This window comes from Myodes glareolus, chromosome 24, assembly GCF_982192425.1.
Source record: "Myodes glareolus chromosome 24, mMyoGla1.1, whole genome shotgun sequence".
Classification (NCBI taxonomy): Eukaryota; Metazoa; Chordata; class Mammalia; order Rodentia; family Cricetidae; genus Myodes; species Myodes glareolus.
The window spans coordinates 9,331,963-9,342,467 of NC_142049.1; positions in this window are offsets into that span (position 1 = coordinate 9,331,963).

Genomic DNA, 10,505 nt, shown 5'->3' on the forward strand with positions numbered 1-10,505 from the left:
TAGTAGGGAGGGCCTTGGACCTTCCCCAAAGCAATGTACCTTATCTTCTCTGAGGAGTGAATGGTGGGGACTGGGGGAGGGTTAGGGAGGAGAGGTGGAGACAATGGGAGGAGGGGAGGGAATGGGAACTGGAATTGGTTTGTAAAATGGAAAAAGACAGCTTGTTTTCTTTTTTTAAAAAAATAGCCGGGCAGTGATGATGCACACCTTTAATTCCAGCACTCAGGAGGCAGAGGCAGGCTGACTTCTGTGAATTCGAAGCCAGCCTTGACTACAAGAGCTAGTTCCAGGACAGGCTCCAAAGCTACGGAGAAACCCTGTCTTGAATAACCAAAATAAATAAATAAAAATTTTAAAAAGACCAAAAACAAAACAAAACCAAAAACGGGCATTTGGTTTCCTCCCAGATATTAGTCGATATGATATTTGGAACAATAATAAAATAAATGCATACACTTCTGGAAAAAAGAGATTCGAGATATAGGAGACACTTGTTCCTCCAGTCCAAGGGTCTCCATAAGAAACCCAGGAGTAAGTTGTCTTGGAAGGAATTTTATTGGCTGAGTCAGAAAAGCACACCTAAGCAATGATCGCTCTGTACTTCCTGTCTTTTACTCAGGATATCCTTCTCAGATCTCTGATGGAGATGAAGTCTAGATAGTTATAGTTTTCCTTATTAACAAATTCAGAACAGAAACTCACAAAAGAAGTGTGAAGTATATAAGGTTGAGAGACATATAGGTTTGGGTTGATAATACAAGTTAGGATAGAAAGTGAGTTAAGTACACTTTGGACTCACCAAGATAGGATATGGAGTATTTTCTCTGAATTTGTCAAATGCAAATGGACTAGACATTATTAATGTAATTATTGCTTGTATATATTTGTATATAATCATTGTACTCATTGTATATAGTCTTACTATGTGAGCTAAAACCTTTGCTTTTTATTTAGACAAAAAGGGAGAAATGTTTTTGTGATATTTTGATTGTGTTCTGACAAATAAAGCTTGCTTGGATCCAGAGGGAAGAGCTAGCCACAAACCAACCAGAGAGGTTTGGAGGACTACAAAGAGAGGAGACAGGAAGTAGTAAGGCAGGGCAGAGAAAGAGGATGTTGGCTCTCTTGGCCAGAAGAATGAGAGAGGGAGGAAACAACTGGCAGCTGCTCCCTGTTCTGATCTTTTAGGTTCTTATCCCAATAGCTGACTCCCTATCTTTTATTTATAAAGGTTAAAGCATTATGACACCAATTGACCTACTAGCATGGAAGAGGGGAATTCCACAAGATCCCACCCCTAGATAAAGAGTAATTAGTGCTCAATAGAGAGAAGGGAAGAACCAGATCCATCCACAGATGAGCTTGGCATACTTTGGTCAGCCCAGGGCATATGTACATACAGGCAAGGTTCAATGGATTCAGCAAGTTGGTATGTATGTGAGTGCACACATACATACATACATACATACATACATTCATACTTACTTACATACATATGCATATATGTGTAAGAGTAGTATTTAAAGAAGGGGTCATGAATTTGGAAGGGCACATAGGGGAAATAAGAGTGGAGAATAAGGATATTATTTCTCTTTGTGTGGGGCGATGGGAGATTAAGGTTCCTGCTAATATAGCTCCTGGCTAGCAGATGTCCCACCACCACCACCACCACAATTTTATCTTCACCTAGGAAAGAGGGGAAGCTCAGGACCGGAAAGATTGCTCAGGGATTGAGAACTCTAGCTACTCTTCCAGAAGACATGGGTTTGATTCCTAGCACTGTCATGGCAGCTCACAACCACATGGAACTCCAGTTCCAAGGAATCCAACACCCTCCTCTGGACTCCTTGGGTATCAATCATGCATGTAGTACACACACATACACATAGGCAAACCACCCAGTGCATAATGAGCTCTAGTGCCTGCTTCTCTTATCAGGTCACTAATTCTATAATGGCCTGTTCACTATCGTAAATTCATCTAAACATAATCTTTCTATCAAAGGCCTTAGTCCCTAATTCCATCACACTAAGAAGTTGGGCTTCAGCACTCGGGTTTGCAGAGGATAAAAGTTCAAAAGATTTAATGTGTAAGTTAATACTCCACCACTGGGAAAACCAGTTACACTATAAATGAACCTTGCCAACATCATGCTAATAAAGGAGCCATGTATAGAAGACCACATAGTATATGATTCTGTTTCTATGAACCACATAAAATGGGCAAGTCCAATAAGGAAGACAGCGAAAAGTGACTTTCAGGACCAAAAAAAGGGGGAGAGAGACAGGAAGCTGCTCCTTACTTAATACTGGATCTCAGTTTTTGACAAAAAAAAATTAATTCATTATATATTTGGGGGCACACATGTCATGGTGCATTGCAGAAGCCTGGACAACTTTGTGGAGTTGATTCTCTCCTTACTTAGGTTCTGCGGATAAGACTAAGGTTAGTCTGACTTGTGTGACCAGCCCCTTTACGCTCTATGCCACCTCGCTGGCTGAAAAATTGTCCTCTTCTCAATTTCAAAGCTTAGCCTACAGTAACACATTCCCAAGATTACATGCATACACAGTACCAATAAATAGATTAAATAGTTTTTAAAATTAAAGTTATCTCTCGGGTTAAAACAAATTGAAAAAGTTCTGTGGCTTTTTTTTTAACCACAATCAAATACTATTACTCTTCTTTATTTAAAAGGCATTCCTCAGTAATTGTGCCCAAGAAGATGGATTTTAATTGCAAATTTAAGATAATAATGGAAAAGGAGTTGTGTTTCTCTCCATGGGTGATAGATGAATTCTGATTCATTCATATTTTTGAATATTAAGCAACAGAACATGATGAGAGTTCACTGCAGTTTTATTCACAATAGGGCAACTTAGAGATAACCAGATATCAGTCAACTTATTTTTTCTTAAATATGGTATCTCTAAACACTGTCCCCACTTGTCCCAACATGCCAAGCAACCCTCAGTGCATCCTGACCCATGGAACACACTTTGAGGGACCTCTGACAATAGATATGATGGCCCTCCTGCCTAAGTGCCTCTAGCCTCTCCTTTGTGGAAGCACCCGTCTCTCAGCCCCGCTTCAGCCCTCAGATAGCACACACTGTACACTGTAGTCCGGAGCATAGGCCTGAGAAGATGCCCGTGCAGGAGCCGGACCATTGGGGCACAGGGTTCTGGGGTCCTGGGTTTCCAGGGCTCTAGAGAGTTCACTGGTGGGGAGGTCCTGGATGTAGGAAGTAAGAATGAGACTCTCAAAACTGTGGAACACATCAGACCTGGGGAGCTCAAAGCTGTAGGTGGCACCAGATTTAATTAGCTATGGCCCATTGCTCACCAGATCTTACGGTCTCAGCAATAAGACTCGGATGCTCAGCATTTTGGCCCTCTGTAAACCAGCGAACTTAGTGCAGTCTCTCTGAGTGGCTGGTTTTATAGGTTGCCTTAGGAGTCAGAGCAGCAGAGACGGGCAGCTGTTCAATAGTGCTACCCATGGTGTTCCATTAAAGACCCCTAAGGAAAATTCTGAAAGCCAGACCCCCACGTGGCTGTTGGTAATGACAGCACTCTTATTTCTGGAAGTAGCCGTGTCATTTCTCCCACTACTCAAGTCAGCGCTTCTCAGACTCCCCGGGTAACGACAGCTGCGGCTGACTGTACGGAACACTCCCTCTCAGCTCCTTGCTCTCAGTGAATCATCTTATTTACGGAATGTCTCTGGACCTGAAGCCTTCCTTCAACAAAGATCAACCTCTGAAGCTGTGCATCAAAAGTACCTGGGGCTGGCTAATTCCTCCATCAAAAGACTACTCATGACGAGTCCTTAACAGGGTGGGGAAGGCTTCAGACACCCAGATCCCTCTCTCAGACATGTGTATTTGCAAGGTCAATGATGAAAAAGGCAGAACAGTGTCACTAGATGGTTATAAAGACCTTAATACATTATTGTATCTCCCTGAATTTTCATATCTTAGACCTGCAAAGCTAGAACACCCTTTCTGTGACATTGTGTGCTCACAGTTTTGACAGCTACAGCAAACTCCCCTTCACGTGTTCTTCTACGTTTTATAAGAGATTTCATTTCATTTCTTCTGCTGTACTTTGGCTTAAAAATCAGACACTAATTCATTAAGTGATCTCTTCCTGTGTTCGTTGCATTTCTGTTGCTGCAATAAAACGCCTCCACCAAGGCAACTCTCAGAATAAAAAGTTTATTTTAGCTTATGGTTCCGGGAGAATCAGCATCCCTAATGGCAGCGTGACAGACAGCAGCAGGCTTGGCCCCAAGAGCAGAAAGCTGAAAGTTGAGCTTTGTTCTATTCTACAGGTGCTAAGCAAAGAGAGAGAGGGAGAGGGAGAGGGAGAGGGAGAGGGAGAGGGAGAGGGAGAGGGAGAGAGAGAGAGAGAGAGAGAGAGAGAGAGAGAGAGAGAGAGAGCGCTCCACGGGTATATGTCTTCCAACAATTCATCTCTTAAACCTCCCCCAAACAGCACCACCTACTGGGGACCAAGTGTTTTATTGTTTGCGGGGAGAGGGGAGGACACCAAGTGTTTAAATGCCCAAAGATTATGGGAAACATTTCTCACTCAAACCACCACAGCTACATTACAAAGTTTAACACTGTAGAATCAGACCATGGAACCACATGCCTGTCATCCCAGAACTCATAAAGCTAAGACAGATGGTGGATCATGAGTTCAATGCTAGCCCACAATGTATAACAAATTTTGTGCCAGCCTGGGCTACATAGGCGGACTATGTCTCAAAAGACAAACAGGCAAATGAATGAATGAGTGAATTTTTATTCTATAAATTTCATATTATTAACTTACTTGAACATGAAAGAATACTTTTGGGGTCATTTGCTTCTTGTACTACATTTCTTCCCTAAGTTCAATTTAAGCCCCTCCTTTGAAGGTCTTTTACAGGGGGTCTATGACTGGTAAATTTTCTCGGCCTTTATTTGAAAATTTCCCCCTAAATCTCCAGTGAAAACTTAACTAGAAGCATAGAACTTGGAGCACTAAAGATCTTTATCTCTATCTCCCGATCTTCATGTTTTGTTGTGAGAAAACTCGTTTCTCTTTCTGCTTGTGCTTAAGATTAAACTTAGCTTTTCTTTCTGTCTGTTTTTCTTTATTTTTCTCATTCTTTCTCTATTTCTTCCTTTAAGCTCTTCCTTAGCCCAAGATAGCTTCATATTGGCTATGTAGCCAAAAATGATCTCAAATTCATGATCCTCCACCTCTACATCCCAAGTACTTGGATACAGGCATTTGTCACCACGTCAGGCCTTTGGGCCTAGTTAGAGGAAGCAGGTTGCTGAGAGCATGCCTTTGAAGGTTACAGTGTATCTCTGACCCCTTTCTCCCATGTTCTTTCTGTTTCCTGATCCCTATGCTATGAGACCTCTCCCCCACAAAATGCCCCTTACCATGATATTCTGTCTTACTGTGACCCAGAAACACTGAAACTGACTGAAGCCTCTGAGACGGTGAGTTAAAACATAGTTTCCTCCTTAATGGGATTCTCTGGTGCGTCTTGTCACAGCAACGGGAAGCTAGCACAAGCATTTAAACACACAAATAGACCAGTAAGTGTATTATAGATTGAATAGTTAGTACAAAGACAGCAAAGCGGTCGCCGAGATTGAATCATTTGCGAACACACGTAGCTGCACAATTCAAAAGTATATGCCCAGCATTTTCAATGCCAAATTACCTGGGTGCAGAGACACTGTAATGTGCTTCACAGGCAACAGTGCAGGCCTACACAGTAGGTGGCCACATGATGTGCAGAACTATTAAGATGAAAACTTCCTGTTCTTGCTGACTTTATTCCTAGTTATGTCAGGACTTTCTTAAAAATGATCTCGTATGGATAAATGGATGAAGAAAGAGGCTGTAAAATAGCCATGGGCATCAACTTTCGTTCCCCCGAGACCTGGTTTCGAGTACAGTCATATTACATCATCCCGACTTCTCATGACTCAAGAGCCATGTATCAGTGGCATTTTGTATCTCATAGTCATGATAGCCACTTGGAACCAAGGAGGAGAGAAGGCCCTTGAAAAGTACATGGCTCCCTAACTATTGACAATGAATGTTATTGGCAACTTTTTAGCGACAATGTAGGGACCTACGCATTTTAATTAAAAGTCATTTTGAGTTCTTTGTGCCCTCCGTTTCTGGTACATTTCACCATGGAGCCCTTTGTGTGAGAGGGTAGGGGCCAAACAGCCGAGTGCTATCGTCAGGATGGAAATCAAGACTGAGAACTGAACCCAGACACAGGTGAACCGGAAGAAGTCACTGTTAGTCCCTGAATAGTAAACGGCTAATTAGATTTCTGAACTCAGCATCAGTAGCCCCTAAACTGCAGACTAATGTAGAACTTCCCTGAATATTGATTCCGTTGTTCTGAGTCGAAGGATGAGCTGGCTGAGACTGTGTCCCTGGAGGCTCAGTTGTGCAGGCTATTTTCCAGCACTGGTCACATTGAAATGTCATAATAGCCTGTTTATAGAGGTCGGAAGCTTGTCCTTCGAAATTACCATTTGAAACTTTCTTTTATCTAGGCCTTGGGAAGGTGTCAGAAACAGCTAGAACTGATCCATAGTTCAGACAAGCAAACAAAGTCTAGATTAATTAATACATTAGTGTGGTGATTCATTGGTTAAAAAGCCGAAGCCCCAGCATCAAGCAGTCCTCAGTGAGCATGTGGCTTCTCAGGGTCAATAACGGGTCACTGAAAGCAGTTTTGAAAATTGTGTTTTTCAGGAGAGCTTTGAGAATTTTGTCATTTCAGGAGAGGAACCTAGAAGGATCAGAGGAGAATTTCATGATGGCGGGCCTCCTGGGAGAGAGAATAGAGCCAGCCGACGGTGAGGGAGGTGTTTGCCTGTGAGACGCACAGCAGAGGGAGTGTGCACTTCTAGAAGTTACCATAAAAAGCTGAGCCTTCCAAACACAGCAGATGCACCGAACGACCTGAGAGGGACTTGGATAGAAAGTCAGAGCTCAGAAGAAACATTTTCAGGAAAAAAACTATTTAGATGTGATTTTTTTATTTTAGCTGTCAGGGAGACACCTGCCTCCCAACATCATCTGTGTTTTGGAGAACAATGGTAGTTGGCTGGATTGGAATCCTTCACCACATTCTCCCCGACGCTCAAAAGTAAAATCAACCAAGGGAGTAAAACCATGCCTAAGTTGGTTCTTCACCATTGCTAGGAGGCAGAATATTTTTATATTCAAGTTGTGTGATTAGAAGAGGGGGAAAATGTAACACAACCAACACACTGGCCTGCTAGTGTAGAGCTGGGGAGGGGTGTTCTGTATCTGAACTTTGTCTCCCTTTTTGCCTCTTCCACCCAGGACATAGTCTTTCAAGTTTCCCCTTTCCAGGAAGGAATTTCTAGCCCCGCAGCCTTCTTCTGGAAGGAGGCATCCTTCCAGACTCATGGCAAAGTCTAGCTGAAGAAATTTGTGAAAAAGAAGCAGAATCAGTAGGAAGTAAAATTCGTAATATTATGTTTTATACATAAAATTAAACATCTAAGGAGCTAAGCTAAGTGCTTATGAGGTGCATGAGGAGCTCAGAGGAGTCATGGGGGTAACCTGTGCCCTGTGGGTAGCAACATAAACTATCCCAGCCACTGTAGAAATAAATAATATCCAAACTAGAGGCATCAAATGATCCCGCTGCACTACTGGGGAAACCCAAGGAATCGTAGTCATCATACAGTGGGGAGACAGGAGCATTTATAATAGCTAAGCTGTGGGATCAACCTAGATGTCTACCCTCAGACGAATGAATAGTGAAAATATGGCCTATACACACGATAGAATGAAATACCGACATTTGGAGAACAGTGGGTGGGTGAAACCGGGAAAACACTATGCCACACAGGATAAGCCAGCCGCAGGAACACAACTACTACGTTTTCTCTTATACACAAATCTAACTTTTTTTTCAAAGCATGAAAGAAAAGGAACTATTTGGGATGAGGAAAGGGACTAATATAGATGAGAAGGAGAGAGAAGAGAGGTTAATGAGAAGTGAATGATTCAAGTACTATGCGTGTGTGTGTGTGTGTGTGTGTGTGTGTGTGTGTGTGTGTTTGTAAGAAACTCACTATTCTGTGAAAATAAATATATACCAACAAAACATATTTAAAATACAAAAGATTTGACAGGGAAGAGACATTGTTCTAAAAGCTGAGATAGTTCAGGGAGGTGACAGGAAGTCTAGGGATTTGTCCAGGTTTTCAAAGTCACTGGACCAGCAGAAGAACGTGAACTAGGATTCCGTAGGGGGGAAATGAGGTGAGCAACAGCTTGGCACATGTGAGATGTCCCACCTGTCAGCTGACATGAAGCAAAGAGTTTGTTTAGGGAAGGAGTACAAGACAGGATGAGATAAGGCTAGCAATAGCATCGTGGGCTTTGAATGCCAAGAACATATCACAAATATTGTCTTTCACATCCTCAAAGTTCGCCCAGATGGGCAGACAGTTCCTGTATCCTCATTAGACAAACGAAGACTCAAAAGCACTGAGAGATTAAGCACCCGTGGCCAACAGCCAGTTGGTTGCACATTTCGTTGCCATCAAGTCTAAATTTTCACACTGATAAAATGAACTCAGAGCTGTTGGCCAAGTTGCTTTCCGCATACCAGGCATTTACAGCCTCATCCCACACCCTGAGTTACTCCCTTAATAGACATAAGAGAAACTCCTAGTTTCAACAGTTGAAGCAAACCGACTCTCCCTCCCTTCAATCTCCAAAGGACAGAGGTGTATAAAGTGAGGGTTTCAGCACCAGACATATGAAGTGAGGACATGACTGCTCCAAGGCATGATGAAGGGCAAGTTTTCATTCTAGATATGAGGGACACTACAGCCAGAGGCATCTGCAAGAGTCCAGAGCAGGGAGAGAACATAATAGACTAAATATTAATAGCAGGCTAAGCTGAGTCATGGTGAACGGGGGAGCAAGAGAGGAAGAGGAGAGAGAAAGCAAAGAGAAGAGAGGGCCAAGAAACAGAGAACAAAAAGAGTGTATGGTCAAACTGGCAGGGTTCTGTAGATATGAAAGGGGGAAGGGAAACCTGTGAGGTGAAGTTTAGGGGACAGGATGGGATGAGAGGAGCTAAGAGGAGCCAGGAAGCCAGTGTGGACTCTGTAACAGGTAGTTAAGATGCTGAGGGAACCTAGAAGCCAAGATGCACTTTGGTATGCTAATAAGCACCACAGGGAGCCGGTTTCTTTTGGACCTGACCGTGGGTTGCTAAGCAAAGTCATTTTCCGTAAGCCACAGGCTCAGAGGACACAGTCACATAAGGTAAGGCAAAATCGTGTAAATTTGCAGTTATAAGTTTCATTCAATATATTTTGAAGTATTAAGAAATAGCTTCTTTGTGAGTTCAGGTCTTAAAGGGTCTGGCTTAAAGGATCTGTCTAGAGTTGCCAGGCAATCTTTGCTGGAGGCCATGGAACAAAACCAGATGAAATGGAGCCCAGCAAAAGAAAACACTTCATGTGGGCGAGATACTGGGCACCTGAGTGGAGGGTCAGGTACTCAGAGGGAGGCCAGCTAACAGAAGTACTCCTTCAACCTCACGCTATGCGGTTCATCAGCCTCAGGACGACTGAGTCTCTCAATATGATGCTGGTGCAGGTTAACATCTCCACTTTGAAACCTCACGCAGACCTAGCTGTCCTTGAAACGATAGCACTCCACGTTTCTCTTATCCTAATTACGGTTCGTGCGGCACAATTAGGTTAAGAGTGTCCTCTTTCTATTGTAATCAGTCTCTAGACTGCAGATGTAGGGTTTTTTGGGGTGTTTTTTTTTCACCTATTGTTTGCTTCTCAGGATCTATTTTTAACCTTTGTCCCTGAAACTTCTCTCAGAAAATGGAGCTGCGCTCTCAAATGACTCCCCATTTTAATGTCCGCTGGTTCTCTTCCTTTTTTATTATGCAATCATAGCTATCAGAGTAAACCCCTCTTTCCAAATAACAATGGGTTTAGACACTGAGCAGCACGTGTTAAGTGTCAGTTGTTTTTAACAAGCATACAGCATGAGACAGTCCCCCGGGGTGCTCCCCAGTGCGGGTTATTCTATGCCTGGGTGTTTGTGTGAGGGCGATACCCTAACTGGTGACTCCCTCCGGTTCTCACATTTGGATCAGGTTAGCTTCATCTGGGTTTGAAGCAAAAACTGCTTTGAATATACCCAAAAGCTTCCATAAGTGTCCCCAGAGAGATAAATGCTTTCTTGTCTATGATCTAACCATACGTTTTTTTTTTATTTTTGTTTTTCACATTGTCTATGTGACTGTGTGTGTGTGTGTCTCCGTGTGTCTCTGTGTATGTCTGTGTGTATCTGTATTTGTGTATCTCGAGAGAGAGAGAGAGAGAGAGAGAGAGAGAGAATCTGGACATCAAAAGACAATTCATAAGACTAGGTTCTCTCTTTCCCCTATGTGGG